This window comes from Bison bison, unplaced genomic scaffold (genome assembly GCF_000754665.1).
Source record: "Bison bison bison isolate TAMUID 2011002044 unplaced genomic scaffold, Bison_UMD1.0 scf7180017864035, whole genome shotgun sequence".
Lineage (NCBI taxonomy): Eukaryota > Metazoa > Chordata > Mammalia > Artiodactyla > Bovidae > Bison > Bison bison.
In genome coordinates this window covers 18959109-18960933 of record NW_011494607.1, presented here as the reverse complement: position 1 = coordinate 18960933, position 1825 = coordinate 18959109, and positions in this window count along the sequence as shown.

Here is a 1825-nt window from a genome sequence, read left to right as displayed (position 1 = left end):
TAGCTCTGAAAATTTAAACCATACTTGAACCAAAGGCCAGATAATGCTCATAATTATCTGGTACTCCCAGGACCACAGCAGTGGCCAGCGGCCTCCATGAGTGGGTGTGTAGGTCTGCTGACAAGAGCAGCTGTGAGAGTGCAATGCATTCTGTGGATCCCAATATTAAATTTCATCTAGTTTCTAACTTGCTTTCCGGGTACAGGGTTTGCCAGTGCTGATTCTCTCTTTTGCCTTCCATATTCCTCCCTTCAAGGTAATTTACCCCCATCCTTGTGGCTGGACTCAGACTCAGGCGAATAATTAGGGGGATATTAAATGTTGGCCCAACATGTAAAGAGAGCAAAGGCTGAGTGCCACGTGAGAAGGACACAGAAAAACAATGGAGAATCCCTGATGCCAGAGCTCCTTGTCCCGTCTCTGCACCCGAGCTTTTCTGCCCTGATCCCACTGCTCCCCATTCTGCTTCCTAGGCAGCCAGCCTCCTGGTCCTCTCCTAGAATGTGGTCTGGTGACAACTTCTGTCTCTCCAGCAGGCCCTCGACTCCCACTCCTTGCAACCTGTTCATGAAAGGTTCCACCTCCAACCACACGTTCTGCTTCTTTCTGAGAGGTCACCTAAATGGCTACCTCGGTGATCTGTTCCAGTCCTTCCTGTGCAAGTGTGCTTGGGCCCCAGCCTAGCCAGCCCCTCCCCTTTTCTGGTTGGGACTGACAACACGCCCGGATTTTATTAGCTATATGGCAGCACTCACTTGGAGAAGGAAATGGCAACCCACTCCAGTACTCTTGCGTGGAAAACCCCATGGACGGAGGAGCCTGGTAGGCTGCAGTCCATGGGGTCGCTAAGAGTTGGACACGACTGAGCCACTGCACTTTCACTTTTCACTTTCATGCATTGGAGAAGGAAATGGCAACCCACTCCAGTGTTCTTGCCTGGACAATCCCAGGGACGGGGGAGCCTGGTGGGCTGCGGTCTCTGGGGTCGCACAGAGTCGGCGGACATGACTGAAGCGACTTAGCAGCAGCACTCACTGCCTATTCTAAGTGGCTGGCGTGGTAGGGAAAGTATCAACAGAAAGGGGAAGTCCCCCCTTCACTCCAATCTCCCCTCCCTCATACAAAAGCTTAGATTCCTATATCCATCCATTCATCCTAAGAGTGATAACCCCTACTACTTGAATTTTTTTCAGTTCCTTTTAACAATTTTAAACTGTCCATGCTCTTGCTAAAATTTGTGTGTACATCCTACACTTCTATGAAGCGCGACCCTGTTCTTAGCACGAATGAACTTTTAAAAATAAAGTTAAAGGCAAAAACAATTCAACACACGCGCACACACACACGTTTGACAGATTTTCTGCACCGAAAAGGAAAAACACCACTTCCTCCGCCCACTGCCCCTCCCCGGGCCCACCCTGCTCCATCCCTAAGTTCCCTGATAACGATTTCCAAGGGGAAAGACTAGGACTTGGGCTGTGTCTCTCAGAGGGTAAGTCTCTCTAGGATACACTTTTGTAAGGGTACACTTTTGCTGTTGTTAAACCAAACATCTCTCCGGGGGCACATGGCCAAGACCCAGGTAACCGTGTACTGTGATAAGAGTGTTTTTATAAGTTCTGCAAAGACACGGCGCTTTCCCGATGGCCAGAACAATGTAATTCGCGACCTGGCCCGGGCCCTGGTCCCCGGCTAGCGCGGGGCGGTGTCTCGGGGGAGCTCCGCGCGGCCCCAGGTGAGTTCTGCGCGCGCCCCGCTCTCGCGCTCGCGGGAGGGGCTGGAGCGGAGGCGGAGGACAGGCCGCGGGGTGCGGGCGGGGGGACGG